Source organism: Amborella trichopoda, chromosome 1 (genome assembly GCF_054954075.1).
Source record: "Amborella trichopoda isolate Santa Cruz 75 chromosome 1, AtrichopodaSantaCruz75HAP2 v2.0, whole genome shotgun sequence".
NCBI classification, from domain to species: domain Eukaryota; kingdom Viridiplantae; phylum Streptophyta; class Magnoliopsida; order Amborellales; family Amborellaceae; genus Amborella; species Amborella trichopoda.
This window is the reverse complement of record NC_142336.1, coordinates 36,114,026-36,129,056: the sequence shown is the minus strand read 5'-3', so window position 1 is coordinate 36,129,056 and position 15,031 is coordinate 36,114,026. Positions and strand designations below refer to the sequence as shown.

At 35.7% G+C, this 15,031-nt stretch overlaps 1 long non-coding RNA gene and 1 other non-coding gene across 2 annotated transcripts; one reads left to right on the top strand and one right to left on the bottom strand.

Annotated features, from left to right (window-relative positions):
* Positions 1-5,221: 5,221 nt before the first annotated feature.
* On the bottom strand, positions 5,222-10,537 carry LOC148783804 (uncharacterized). Its single transcript, XR_016046789.1, has 2 exons — positions 10,302-10,537; positions 5,222-5,952 (listed from the first exon to the last, which is right to left on the bottom strand). It is a non-coding gene; the product is annotated as an uncharacterized LOC148783804 (long non-coding RNA).
* Positions 10,538-13,415: 2,878 nt separating this feature from the next.
* LOC148783803 (U5 spliceosomal RNA) lies at positions 13,416-13,531 on the top strand. The gene has a single exon (XR_016047241.1). It is a non-coding gene; the product is annotated as a U5 spliceosomal RNA (small nuclear RNA).
* Positions 13,532-15,031: the final 1,500 nt, after the last annotated feature.

The following is a 15,031-nucleotide window of genomic DNA, read 5'->3' as shown; positions in this document are numbered from 1 at the left end:
CCTCGTAGACCATACTAAGCAAACGATGTTTGTTGATACCGGACTGTGCTTGATGGTCTAGGCTAATCGGTTGGAAAAAACCCATGTTACTTCGGCATAGAGTATAAATTAATAAGGGTTCTAATGAGTCATCCCTTGATGAGGTCAGAGTATGCCTGGATGAGTGTGTCGAGGGACTGTGTGACCCTTTTGTGTGATGGTGGCCTTCAGATACAGTGGTTAAAGCCTCATCCATGTACCATCACACGATATGCATATTGATAAACCATTTCGGGAAAGCAAGTCACCTTTCAGGGTGAAGCGTATGCATGTGTGAGAGATACTACTATGCGTCATAGGAGCTGTAGTCGCATCAGGTCTAGGTGACATTGGCCCGTCTCTAGGGGAGAACCTGAAATCCAACGACTGGGATTGCGACCCCTTGGCTCATCAGCCAGACTTTGGTGACCTATTAATGAGCCCTGCATAGACTGTGGGTCATGATAAACATTGGACCAGTTTGATAAAACAAGTATAGTCCGTAGTTCACAGTTGAAGGTAGAGTGCCCCAATGTTTGATTGATTTAATTCATAGACCATATAGATCATTTTCCCATTTAATGAATTTAATTATGTTTGTTTTACGATATATATGATTTTAGAATTATTATTTAAATTTTTTTAAATTTCTGGCTATTTTATTTATCAAATTTGGATTTATAAAAATAAGAGATATTGATTTTACATTGATTTAAATATTCAAATAAATTATAAAATTATTTTATTGAGTTTTAAAAATATTTAAAATTGCACGGGGTCCCATTGTACACATGGGCCCACTATGGCATAAATGGTGGGGCCCATGAGATCCTCTCATAGGTGGTATGCCCCACCCATTTAGAAGCTTTCTATTTTTGTGATAAATGATTTTGGCTTGTAGGCCAAGTTGCTATGTGTTTTGGAAAGGTATTGGCATGAGACAGCTTTGAATGAATGTTTGGAAAGCATGAGAAGGCTTGTGCATTATTTTGGTATGCTCAATATTATATTTGTAATTATTTAATTTAATTTCTATCGATGGGAAAATGACCTAGGAAATGGGGATAAATGTTCTAATACCTTCCATAATGTTGATGGCTCATCCATGGAATGGATGGCTCAAATCTCTCACCCACAAGTCACTCAAGATCAATGGTTTATATTCAATCTCACAAGAAGAAACAAGCCAAGGAAAACCCTAAGAAACCCTAATCTTATTCAATGGCTATAAAAAACGATTGTCTCTACTCAAAATCTCTACACCTTATCTCTTATACCTAATTTCCATCTTTCTCTCTTATGAAAGCCTAAAAGGGGCATGTCTCACTCTGCCATCTTTGAGATCTCTCTCTCTCCTACATTGTGAAATAACCTAAGAGTTTGGGCTATGGAGTTTTTCTATCTCCCATCTCTCAACTATAAATTTATGGCTAAGGGTTTTAGGGTGTAGCAAAAAAATAATCCATCTCTCTCAAACTAAGTTGCTAAGGGATTCACCTACGGGTTTGAGATTTATGATAAAGGAAACTGTAGTTCCATTAGAGGACTTGGCCTAAACTTTCTTTCCCAGTTGAGATTGAAAGTTGATCGTTGATCCCGCGCCATCGGATGGTGGTGACTCGATGTGGGGTGTAATAAGCCCGATTGAGGTAATTTCTGGCCGTCTCTTTTTGTTTCTTGTTATATTTAATTATATGTCTTTAAGGAAAGATTTCTGTGTTCCCCCTACAACATAGAAGTTCTATCCTCGCCCTACCATCCAACCGTCCATTTTTTATCAAGAGAGCCACTCACCGTTTGATCTTAGATCCGACGTCTCAAAGTATTTTTTTTTTATTTTTTTTAATACAAATTTCTGAATACAAAATTTGGTATGTGTCATCTTCTCATTGGGGCACACCTATAAAAAAATATTAACAATAAATTTTTGAAAAAAATAATGACCAAAATACCCCTTAAAACTTTCAGGGGTATTTTGGTTATTTTATTTTATCGAAAATATTTTTTTTATATATTTTCGTTAGTGTGAGTTTAATAGAGGAATGAACATCCAAAATTTTGTGCCAAAATAGTTTATAGAAAAAAATTAAAAATAAAATAGTGTAGAGACGTGATATTGTGATTGGGGCAATCTTAGCCCTCCATTAAAAAAAAGACGGTTGGATAAGGGGGAGGATAGAACTTCTATGTTGTAAGGGGAACATAGAAAGCTTTCCCTCGTTTTTATATTCCAAAGCATAAGAATTATAGATATTTTATTTGTTTACAGAAAATTGGTTTAATGACATCAATGTTTTTATGATCTTGTTAGTTTTATTTTTTTTGAATCAAGAGTTATTGTAATAAGACTACTTGTAAGTGATCTTTGCCAAAAGAAAAGAAAAAGAAAAGAAAATAGGTGAAAAGAAGAAAAATACAAAAAATATATTCCCTGGCAAGCTCGCATTAGTCGAGTTTCTAAGAAAGAGTTATGTAAGGTTGAAGAAACTATAGGAAGTTATTAATTCTAATTTGTAAGTAAGACAAATTGAAAAAAATAGAAAGCCCAAGGATTTTTCAAGTAATTTTCTAATAATTTTGTCCATCTAAATTTAAGGGTTGCAATGTAATATCATACTCTAAAATTCACTGACCAAATTCTAAATATTATGGGATTAATCCAAATCATTAGATTATTTTCTCCTTTTAATGCCAAAAGATGGGGCCACGTGGATACCAAACCATCCTCTTTAAAAGGAGCACAGGGTCGTATGTGTATTGGGGTATTCATATCAACCATCCATCATATAAATAGACGATAGATGTCAGCATTCTTTCCAACAAATTTAGAAACGGGATAGAGGATCGTCTCAACGATCTTTTGATAATTCACAATGACTCAATTGAGTCGAGGCTACCTGAAATTCCCTCCTCAAAACACTCCTTTAAGTCGTGATGACTGATTTTTGAAATTTAAACCAAAGACAATGGCTCATCTCAACCATCTATCGATGGTCTCATACAATCGACGTATAGGAAATCCCAAATCGACGTAAAGGAAATCCCAGCAAGTTGCTGTGAAGGACTATAAATTTACCCCCCTCGAAACACTCCTTTAATTCACAGACTCTATAGAACCTGTTGAAATCCTGCATTCAAAGATTTTTTAAATTTGAGCTAGGGATTGATTTTCCCGAGCGGCTGGGTCAAGGACTCTCCGTTTTTACGCAAAAAAAAAAAAATATTTGTTGTTCATTTTCATTGAGATTTTTGTGCTCTCTGTAAGACTATAAGTCTACAACCAAAGAATTTTTATGTGGTTTTCATGGTCCCGAACACACAAGAGTCGGATATAGCAGTTGATATTAATAGATTGTTGCTTGCCCATTTTAAAATATGCATGAAAATCTATCGACATGGTCAAATAAACATTAGTAATTTTGAAATTAAAGTGGCTGTCGCACACAAGGAATTATTATTATTATTATTATTTTGAAAAATGAAACAATGGGTGATGTAAATGGAAAAGTGTGTATGAGGTTAATTTCAAGGAAAAACTATAGGTACTCTTTTAATTTTAACTTTTTACATATTTTATTTCAATACTTTTTGTATTATATCTTAAACCTCAACATTTTTTTTCTCTCAATTTACCCTCGGTCAAATAGTGAATAAATTTAAAACAAAATTGCCATTTATCTCTCAAGTCCCCTTTACAAAATACCATTTTATATTTCTCTCTCAAACTCTCTACATGCCCAAAAAAAAAAAACTCCCACTCTCACTACTTTGAAAAACGAAATCTGTCTCTCTCCCGAACCTTTTTAGAGAGAGAGAGAATGGCCAACAATCAGGGTTGAGAGAGAATGTTAGCCACAGTTCCAGCAGACTTGAGTTTCTCACATGGTTAGTTAGAATTAGTAATCGAATTGATGAACATGGAGAGTGAAACAATGGCCAAGGCCACCTCAAATTTCACTAACTTCTTCCCATTGATCTCATCCCCATTAAGTCTGGTTCAAGGCCTCCTGGAATCCACAAAAGAGCTCGTCTCCATGGACAAGCTCCATCACTTCCCTGTTCTGAACAGTCAACCCATGATCAGAAAGGCCATGCTCCTTCAACTCCTATTTGGAGATCTCAAAGAAACCCTTGCCCCACTGCCCCCTTCTTCATTTCTATGTTTCAGAGAGCTTCTTGACACAATTTGAAAGGTGAAAAACCTCATAAATGAGTGTAAATCAGCAGCCAAGTATGGAAGACATAGAGATAATTAGAGAGAGAGAGAGAGGGCGGGTAGAGAGCGAATAGGAAAGAAAGAAAGTGGGTAGAGAGAGTGAGAAAAAAAGTATTGGAATTTAGGGTATAATACAAAAAGTATTTAAGTAAGATGTTTAGAAACTTGAATTTGGGGGATATATATAATTTTTCATAATTTCAAATGCCGTCCCCTTTTGGAAATCCATTTCAAAGATGAATATAAAGTATTTTTTTAATGCCACCCTAGGTGCATTTTCACTTTAGATCCATGATATTTTAGCTTGCAGATTTTATGACATGTGAAGAATTAAAATGAATAATGATGAAACATCTCAAAAAATAAAAAAATAAAAATTTATTTTTTAGATCCATAATTGTATTGGTTCACAATGTTTAACTTTTGAAAATTTAGATTAAAATCTATCTCTAAGATAAAGTTTTAAAGGAGACCACATTTGAATATAAGTGCATCAGCTGAGGTGCTAGAATCCCATTTATATAAAGGAACCATTTCTATAAAAGAAAAAGTTCATGTAGCAACCTTAAAATGTAGAATTCAAGATTCACCTCAAAAATCCATTGGAAAGGATTGTTTTAATTGAAAAGCCCTCTAATTGATCATCTCGACATCAAGATGTATGAATATGAAGAAAAAAAAAAAAAGATTTTGAATCTTAAAAATAGTGCAACACATTATCCACACTATCCATTTTCAAGATTTTCATATGTTTATAGATTTACTAGATTTTAACTATTTTTGGAGTTTAAAATTTTATGATTAGATATGAAAATAGATTTCGGATAATCCTACGAATTTTTTATATAAAAATTACGTTTTATGATCAAATTTAGAGGTGCGCTTATTGTTTAAGGTTGCAACCTTATAGAAACCACACCCTTGTATAGATCTTCGTATCTCCATTACTTTCACAAATTTATATATTTATTATAACCTCATCACTTCTTTTTTTTGACAAAGGATCCAAGATTTTATTAAAATAACTAAAGAAAAGAGATTACATCTGGAGATAACACAAGGGAAGGCAAGGAAGTCCCTCGTCTAACGAGGGAATCAGTCAAGGAATTGGCATCTCGATAAACATGAGACAAAGAGAACGAGAGGGAGGCCGAGAGATCCAGGATTTCCAACCAAATAGATCGGAGCTCCCACTGGATATGTCGTTCCATCTTGCACCAGCCAGTCACGTTCAAGGAATCCCCTTCAATAATATAAGAAGAGGAGAGATTTTGGGAGGAAATGAATTTTAGGCCTTGTAATAAAGAACCAAGCTCCACGTGATTAGCTGTGGTAGTACCAAGGGGACCGGCATGGGAGAAGATAACCTCCCCCAAACTATTGCGCAGAACTCCCCCAATCCTTACGGGACCAGCATTGCCTAGCGAGCTGCCATCAAAGTTCAATTTAAGGCATCCCTCTCTTGACGATGTCCAAATAGAATGATGTCTCATCTTGACTTTACCCAGCAAGAAGAGATTAGGAAGGTTGAGCATGACATCTGAATGAGATAGACCCCACTCCAATTTGGTGACGGATAACCAATTCCATAAGGAGAGATTGATGTGATCGAGCAGTCCGTCATCCTAAATGCTAACCCCCTCAAAGGTTTGCCTATTCCTCTCTTTCCAAATTTCCCAAAGCACGGCCCCTCTAGCAATTTGCCAAACCTTAGATCCCTAGGAAGGTAGGTGAGGAAAAGCAAGTTGAGAAACAATATCTACAACTGATGAGGGAGTAGGGACATGAACCCCAAGTAAACAAAAGAACTAATACCAAATCTTGGAGGCTACTTGACAATGAATGAAGACGTGATTACCCGTTTCCTCATCCCTCCTACGCATCAAGCAGATATTGGGTAATATTTTACCTCTCTTAATCAGATTGTCAATCGTCAAAACCTTGTTTTGGATTGCCAGCCATATAAAAACCTGTACCTTAAGATAAATGGGCCACCGCTATCTATTGTGAAAGAGAAACCTATAGTAAGACTTGACAGAAAAAACACCATAGCATTCAAGTTCCCATATGATCTCATCTGAGTGGGCAGGGGACATGTAAACCTTATCCAATAATCCCATAAGAAGAAGCCATTTATTGAAATCCTCACCAGAAAGACAGATATAGAAAAGAGATATTCCAGACCTTACTAGGGCCAGAACAGTCCACCAAATCAGCAACCATAGTATTCAAATGGAGAGCCTTTGCAAAGAGATTAGGGAAGTAAAGTTTCAAAGGGATGTCGCCTAACCACTTATGATGCCAAAAAAAGGGGGAAACACCATTACCCACATTCCAACGGAAATGACTCGCAATCATAGGTCGACACCTGTAGATACGTTTCCATCGGAAGGAAGCATCATTGAAACGACCACCTTGTAGCCACATATATCCCTACCATATTTGGAGGATGAAACCTAAAAATGGTGGAACAGAAGAAACTCCTCCATTTTTTTATAGATGAAGTATATGTAAGGCCTAGGTTTTATGAGTATAAAATAAAGCGTCACCTCAAATCCTTGTCCAGAAAGCACTTTCGACAGTATAAATCTCTATGATGGCTCTAAAATCAATTTCCAACAAGCCAATGAAATTTAAAAATAAAAAAATAGTATAGATCTTGTGGATCTTTGAAACTTATTTTTAGGGAAAACTGAACTATCTAAGATAATTTTTTACAATATATATTATTTTTAGAACTTGAAATCCTAATTTTTTTTTCACAAATCATAATAATCAAGCCATGTTGATCGATGTAAAGGTTTTTTAGTGTTTGACTTGCAATTTTCGATGAGTTGTGGAGTTTGCTCCTCTTTTGGCTAAGGTATTTGCCTCATCATTCGCTTCACGAAAGCAATGATGCAAATTGATGTTGATAGAAGAAAGGATGTTCCTAATATCATGAAATAATACTCTAAGGCTCCATAGAACATTAAATTCTTCACGGCTCCAAGCTATGACATTTGCTGAATCTCTTTCAATAATCTCTTACCCTTCCCACCGCTAAAGAAGTTTCAAACCCTCCAAGAGACCTCTAACATCCGCTTCATTTGCAGTAGCAATACCACACGGACCTGAATATGAGCACAAGACATGACCCAAATGATTTCTAATCAACCCACTGTTACTCCTGGATTGCCAAATTGTTGCCATCAAAGTTTAATTTGATTGAGTATAAAGGAGGAGGGCACCAAACAGTGGCTCTTTGGCTAGATCTCATATTGCTCAAGGTCACGACTGCTAATGAGTTGTTGATGATAAGACTCTTTGGTGTAAAGCTATTATCTTTGTGAGAGGGAAACCAATATGTTGCTGAGGCCAAAATATTGGATTTTAGCATAGCAAAATCAATAGAAATTCCTTCAAACACTCTTTGGTTTCTCTCCTTCCACATACCCCAAAGGATACTTACCCATAAAGAACACCAAAATATATTACCCACCTAAGGAATACCAAGGGATAACCATTGGGTGATAAGCAATTTGCAAAATTCTGGAATTGGAATGGATAAGTTAGAGCATTGGCGAATCGAATTCCAAAGATCATAAGTGGAAGGGTAGAAGAGGAATAAATGTTAGGCCGTCTCATCGCTAGCTTTGTACAAAATGTAGACATTCAGTATAATGAACCCTCGCTTCCTTAAGTTATCCACATTGGCTAGCTTGTCTTGACCAAGTATCCATGGAAACAACATAATTTAAGTGGAACATGAAGTGTCTTTATTTGGGAAGTCCTAGATCCAACTGTCTATATCGATCGCAAAAGATAAGAGCATATGCAGACTTAACTGAGAAATCACCCTAGGTGGTAAGGTCATATATAACATCATCATGTAGAATAGGGAAAAAGCTAAGTATTGTTTAACCTGTTCAACAAGATTTGATACTCATGGATAAAAGTTTTTTTATCAATCATTCTCCTGTACCTGAAATGGCTGATTCTATGTATGTCCGAAATTGCAGAACACAACGGAGAGCTCCATCCCAAGCCCACCTTTTAAGCTATTGGAAATATTCCTCATTGCTCATCTCCATCTCAACGTGCATCTTCTCTTGCGAAATATAATAGTCCTTTATTTTTCACAACTTTTCAATGGGTAACTAGGGTTTGGCATCTCTGTGTGAGCAAGAGGTATGGGCGAGCTTCAAATGGCGACCCTCGGTTTGGCGAGCAGCTGCTTCATGCAGGCGAGAAAAGGCTCGGGTTCCCTCTTCGAGTTTCATCTGCTATTAGCTTTAACAGTTCTTTGCAGCCCAATCTGTCCAGTCCAACAAGTTCGGGCTAGAGAGAGAATGACAGAGGGGATAGAGAGAGGATGAAATAGGGCAAGAGTGAATGGGTTTGAGAGAGAACCAACTTAATCTCTTCTCATCCGGCAAGTGCATGTTATGGGTGGCAATGGACATGGACTCGACCACATGGACTCGACCAGCAACCTATCGGGTAGACCCAACTCGGGTTCAGGTATGGGTATAAATATTAGAACCGGCGGCAGCGGGTTGGGTCACAGTCCAAAATTTGGACCCAAACACTATTATGTTTGGATCCAGGTCCGAGTTCTGGTCCATGCAGACCCGACCTGAATAGTGTTGATATTAAATAATATTTAATAGATAATATTTGAAGGGAAAAGTTTATATAAGGTTGCAACCTTAAAATGTAGAATTACATATCAAAAACCTATCGGAAATGTTGTTTTAATGTTGAAAAAAACCCTCTAATCGATCATCTTGACATTGCGATGTATGAATATGTAGAAAAGAGAAGTTTTTGAGCCTCGAAAATAGTGCATCTTGGATCATGTTATCTAGACCGTCCATTTTCAAGATATCCATATATTTATAGAACTACTTGATTTTAACCATTTTTGGAATTTAAAATTTTCTAATTAGGTATGAAAATAGATTTTAAGATAATACTAATAATTTTTTATAACAAAATTACATGTTATGATAAAATTTTAAGGTGAGCCTTATTTGGATTGTTTAAGGTTGCAACCTTATAGAAATCATACCCATATATCTATACTATTTAAATAAGGAAAAAGTTTATATAATGTAGAGATGTAACCTTATAATGTAGAGCTACGGATGCACCTCAAAAATCCGTCAAATAAGGTAGCTTTAATGTTAACAAGCCCTTTGATTGATCATCTAGACATCGAGATATATGACCATGAAAAATAAAAAGATTTTAAGTCTAAAAAAAGTGCATTTTATGACATATTATCTACACCGTCCATTTTCAAGATTTTCATATGTTTATAGATCTACTTGATTTTAACCATTTTTTAAATTTAAAATTTTATAATTAGATATAAAAATAGATTTTGAGATAATTATATACCATGATAAAATTTGAAGGCGCAAATTACCTCTACAATTACGGATGCATCTGTATGCCAACTGCACCCTTTAAATAATGATCCTATCAGATCCTCACACATACGAGTTGCATAAGACCCATGCTTGTGCCATCATATTTGATACCAGATCTCGAGGAGAGATGGGGATGCCAGCTCACCGGTAAAAGTAGTTAAAAGGAATAGGGTGAAATTGTTAAAGTCCAAAAAAAAAAAAAAAAAAAAAGAAAAGAAAAGAAAAGAAAGAAATAAAGAAAGAAGAAGAAAAAAAAGGCATAAATTCATGCGATTTCACACTCACCATTAGACTCTTCCCAGATGAAGTTCTCTCTCTCTCTCTCTTTCTCTCTCAGGTGGATTAATTGTTGAAGGATTGAGAGCACAACCCCTGCCTCTTCCTAGTTAAGAGAAGCCACACATGAAAGAACGACCATGTGATCTTTTGCTGGGAAAATACAATTTTTTTTTAAGAATAATATCCCCTTATAATTTTACCAACAAGATCACTCACAGATGGTCTTATTACAAACAATAGAAATTCCATAATAAATAACACATCAATAAAATAAATCTCAACTACTTGATGCCATTTATACAACCTAATATTGTGCTTGAGAATATAAAATAAAAGAACAAACAAATAAAAGAAAAGATGCCGGAGATTACCTCAACTGGGCTTTTTACACCGTACATCGAGTCACCACATCCAATGACACAGGATCTGTGGTCTAGTTTCAATCACAAACCGAGATAGCTGATTTCGGTCAAACTAGGTAACCACCCTTCAAAATCTCTACTAAACCATAACCCTCTAAATTAACTTAAGCCCCCTCTAATTTTTCCAACCCTTAAAATTTACTTAGGTCCAGAGAGGAGAGAGGTTATGGGAGAGAGAGAGGTTATGGGAGAGAGAAGGTTGTGTAGAGATTGGGGGAGAGTACCCCTATTTATAGTGAATATTTAAGTTTAGGGTTTTCCCATAGTTTGCTTCTGTCATGAGATTGAATCTTGACCGTTGATCAAGGTGACTTGTGGGGTGAGAGATCTGAGCTATCCATTCCATAGATGAGCCATCAACATTATGGAAGGTGCTTTGAACCATTATCCTTCTTTTCTTAAACCTTTTTGCCATCAATATATTTAAATAAAAAATTTCATGCATTCCATAAAATTGCATGATCCATGTCACATATTCCATAAGGATATGTCAAATATTATCAAGTAAATAAGTACTACTAAATATAAATAAGATAAGGTCAATATTTATTATCTATTCAAATTGACCATATCCTTTTAAAGCAAACTTGTTATAAAACAAATAAAGCCATGGTTAATATTTCCCTTCCAAGATTTGACCACATGTCACAAATCAAACTTACCTTAACTTAAAGTCTTGAATACGAAGCAATTAAACTTACCTTTGTGGCCCATGTGGGCCCCCACCCACATGCCACATGGTGGGCTTATGTGCACTTTGGGGCCCTATGGAATTTTATAAAAAAAAATTTTAAAATTAAATAAAACGAATTAATATATATTTGAATTTTTACAACTTTGTAAAGTCAATAACTGTATTTTTATAATTCCAAAAATCATATTCAAATTATTGAGAGATTCATAAAAATTCAAATAATAAAACCAAAATCATTTCAATAATAAAATGAATACAATTAAATCAAAATCATTTCGATAATAAAATAAACACAATTAATTTAATATGATGGGAAAATGATCCATATGATGTTAGGAATTCAATCTGTAAATATGGGGTACTCCACCTCCAATTGTGGACTACATACCACACTAGCTTTATCGAATCGATCCAGTGTTTTCTATGACCCAAAGTCTAAGCAGGGGCTCAGTAGCGGGTCACCAAAGTCAGGTCGATGAATCAAGGAGTCGCAATTCTAGTCTGTGGATTACAGGTCCTCCTCTAGAGACGAGTCAAGGTTACCACGACCTGATGCGACCACAGCTCTATGGTGCATAAGGGTATCTCTCGCACATGCATACGCTTCAACTAAAAGTGGATATCTGGCTTTCTTGAACGATCTATCAATATGCATGCCGTGTGATGAAACATAGATGATGTTTTTGCCCCCATCTCAGTAGGCCTACCATCACACACAAGGGTCATACAATCCCTCGGCTCACTCATCTAGGTATAAGCTCCGACCTCATCAAAGTGCTAACCTAAAACCCTCTTCGGTTAATTCTTTATGCCTAGGTACCGTGGGTTTTTCAACCGACTGGCCTAGATCGATAAGCACAATCCGGTATAAGCAAACATCATTCGTTTAGTATAGTCCTCGAGGACCACAATCTCATTGAGTTTATGTTTCATTATAATAAATGTATTTCAATACACACTCATAAGGTCTTTAAAGGCCACATAAACCCAGCAACACATAACTACGACAATCAATGTCAATTGCCGAAAGAGGGAGGGGGAAGACTGAGTAAAAACTTGGGCTTGGGTGGGTTGTTGGGGGAAGAGAGAGAAGAGACATAGATTAGGTAAATAAAATATCCAGCATATCAACTACAACCCATTCGTGAACCTCAATATTCATTTGAAAATTCAACAATTAGTAATATTTGAAAATTCATATGATAGAAACAAGCCACTGGTCATCACATGTACAGAGAGAGAAAGAGAGAGAGAGAGAGAGTCCAATTGCTCAAAACATCACATCAAACCAATTGAAAATTGTCAATAAGGGAAAGTCCAAGATGCTTGAGCCTTCCATCTATTTACACTGTAGAAAGAGAGAAACCCACATTAAAAATACAAAAAATTTAGCCCTTGATCCTAGGACATGTGTCTCAAGAAGTCATGGTGAGAAAAATCCAATGGAATTTAGAGGAATTCAATCGTATTCAAAGAAGAACCATTATTATGCATAACCGTAAAAATTAGCCTATCAAAATCAGCAAAAAACACTCGAATCAGGTGCTTCCCATCTCTCCTCCTCTTCTTTCATGATGGGCAACAGTGCTTCAAGCCCGAGTTCTTGACTTTCCAGGAAAAATTCCGACGACCCAACAAGCTTGACTTCTTGATCTCCATGGAAGTAGAGAGAGAAAGAGATCAGAGATAGAGATTTCATGGGCTTTGCAGAAAGTGTGGAGGCAGAGGGACTGGATTGGTGAGAGCAAGAGGGGGGAGGATTCCCTATGTAGATTTCAGCGAGCTCATACTATAGCAAGACAAGGATGAATTTTAGAGAGGACATTCAATGTGTAAATATGGGCAGGCACAATTGGGAGCAGGAGGGTTTTTGGGTTATGGAGAAAGAAAGGATTTAACTATAGAATGTGAGAGAGAAAAAGTTTAATCAAAGAGCGAAAACCACTCTAAGAGAGAAACATAAGTGGTTTCTACAGTTAAATATATTTATTTAAGATCATTACTATTAAATAAATATAACTATATATTTTAATTATAATATTTAAATAACGTATGTATATATTTAACACATTTATAAGTGTATTTGACTATATAAATATTTTGATTTTTGGGTCGGGTCTAAATCTGATCCAAATCCCGCATAATATTTTCTGGTTCGGGTCCAAATCCAGTAACTTTGGATCTAAGTCCCATAATTTTTTTTCGGGTATAGGTTTGGGTAAGGGTTGCCACCTCTCCCTCTCTCCAGTTTCGTTGTATTTGTATCTCCCTCTTTCTCTAATATGTAGTCCCACATCGTTGAGTAACGAGACATTGATGGCGTGCAGGAGTTATATATCCCTAAGCAGCGCAAACGTTGAAAGGCACGGAGCCGTGTGGTGAGCACAAAGCGAACTATTCTTTCGCCTTTTACTAAAGAATACCGTGTGCTCGTCACTCAAAGCGGCATACGCCTATTTTTGGAGGGCTTTTCTCTTTTGAGTTAGCCCACACAAAACAAACAAAATTATTTCCTATTTTCCCTCATCAGGAAAAATACTTCAGTCGTACGAGTATTAGACTACCTAATTTTCAGCCTTTTTAATAAATTAAGGCTGAAGTTAATACAGTATAAATTTGACTATTTTTGGGTTAGGTTAATACAATTTTAAGAAGAAATTAAGGTTGATGTTAATAAAGACCATTGACTTTTAGGTCACATACTCAAAATCATTTTTGTTGAGACACATGCCATCTAATTCTTCATTAGAGGAAGGATTGACTTTCTTATAATAGCCATCTAACTTTTTATCTTCATTAGAGGAGAGATTGACTGCCTTATAAAATAGCCATCTAACTTTTTGTGATTTTCTTATATCAATGATAAATGGCGATATAATATACAATTCATTTTTGCTTTGATTCCCAAAAAAGGTGATATAATATACAATTCATTTTTGCTTTGATTCCCAAAAAAAGTGTGATTAAATGTCTATGTGACATTAGGCCTATTAGTCTATCGATTAGCCTTTATAAAGTTCTTATAAAATGCTTGGTTAGAAGACTAAAAACTGTGTTACCTTTGGTCATCAACCTTTATCCAAAATAAGCAAATAACGGATAATATATTGTGTGCACAAAGAGGTTATCAGCTCCCATAAAACAGGAAAAGAACAAGAATTGTTTTCAAAATTGATCTTGAAAAAGCTTATGATAAAGTTGAGTGGATGATATTATTGAATACTATGAGAGTTATAGGTTTTGGTGAAAAGTGGATAATATGGATTAAAGGTTGTTTCGAAACAACACATTTCTCAATCCTCATCAATGGTAAGCCCAAAGTGTTTTTTTATAGCATCTAGGGAGATTCGCCAAGGTGATCTTTTGTCCTCTTTTTAATTCTTAATAACAGGATAAATTTTCAGTGTGATGCTTAGTTCGGTTGTACAGTTAGAGGTGCTAAATGGTTTCCAAGTAAAAGCTATTGGGACTATGGTGTCACATTTACAATATGCAGACGATACATTGATTTTTTGTGGGGCAAATGAAGTGGAAATACAAACACTCAAGAGATGCCTTAGAGTTTTTGGGGTTGTTACTGAGCAAAAAGTGAACTTACAAAAAACCCATTTGATAGGAGTGGCTTGTGATGAAGAAAAAGTGAAGGCCATTGCTGAAATACTGCACTGTGGGACTGATTGATTTCCATTAAAATATCTTGGCTTGCCTCTATTTGATAATGCTAGACCTCTATCTTTATGGTATCCTCTGATACAACGTACCCAATATAAATTAGACCCATGGAAATTCAAGTTATTATCCTTGGTGGGTCGTATTACTTTGATTAAAACTGCATTATCCAATCTACCTATCTATTACATGTCGCTTTTAAAGATGCCAGGTAAGACTCCAAAAAAATTGGAGTGTATTATGAGAAAATTTCTATGGGGGCAAGTGCCATGGAGTCGAAAAGCAAGCTAGAGAGAGAAAAAAAAGCTAGAGACAG